Source organism: Orycteropus afer, unplaced genomic scaffold (genome assembly GCF_000298275.1).
Source record: "Orycteropus afer afer isolate SDZICR_OR568_19922 unplaced genomic scaffold, OryAfe1.0 scaffold00074, whole genome shotgun sequence".
Taxonomy (NCBI): domain Eukaryota; kingdom Metazoa; phylum Chordata; class Mammalia; order Tubulidentata; family Orycteropodidae; genus Orycteropus; species Orycteropus afer.
In genome coordinates, this window is record NW_006921661.1 from 11,185,311 (window position 1) to 11,186,364 (window position 1,054).

A 1,054-nucleotide genomic window follows, 5' to 3' on the forward strand; every position below is an offset into this window, starting at 1 on the left:
CTTGTCTGGAGCAAAGAAGAGTGAAGAAAACCAAAGACACATGGAAACAATTAGTCCAAGAGACTAGTGGACCATGGAAACCTCATCCTTCATGACGCCAAGAACAGAAGAAGAAATGGTGTCCAACTGGCCCTGTCAACCACTCTGAAAGGGGTCAAAATTGGAGATCGTGGATAGAGTGGGAGAAAAATGCAGAACAAAACTCAAAACCATAAAAAAAGACAAAGTTTACTGGTCTAATAGAACTTGGTGGAACCCCTGAGACTATGGCCCTTAACCACCTTTTAGGCCTGGAAGTGAACTCACTCCTTTGGCTCAATTTTTAGCCAAACAATAGACAGGCCTATGAGGTAAACAATACCAACAGAGAGGTAAGTGCTCCATAGAACAACCAACCATAACGGATCAAAAGGGCATCATCTGCCTAGGGATAAAGCTTTAGAAGGCAGGAATGGATAGGGAAGAAGGACAAAGGGAACCACAGGGAGGAGGTGCAGTTAGTGCTGTTACATTGTGGGAATTGCAATCATTGTCATTAAAAAAAAAAATATGTATGAATTGTTGAATGGGAAACCAATTTTCTCTGTTAACTTTCACCCAAATCACAACACAAAGTTAGAAAAACCAAAACCAAAAACAGAATGATGCACTTTTCAGGCTAATGAAATTGGAGTGTGCCAATAATAAGTCATGAATCAAACCTGTTTTTCAAATTGTTGTGCATGGACATTTATGTATGTGTAGTGCCTAAGGCATTTGACTGCTAACCAGAAGGCTGGCAGTTCAAACCCACCAGCCACTTCTCGGAAGGAAGGTTGGGCAATCTACTTCCGTAATGATACTGCCTCGGAAACCCAAGGAGGGGTTGCTATGAGTCGGTCCGACTCGATGGCAAATAACAACAACAAGAAAGAGTTACAACTCATTATGACTCCAAAATTTGAATGTTATGATCACCTCAGGGATGATCATGATTCTCATGATTCTCTTCATGAAGAACAAATATTTGAAAACTATTTTTACACATTAAGTGCATGCAGTGAGATTTCATATT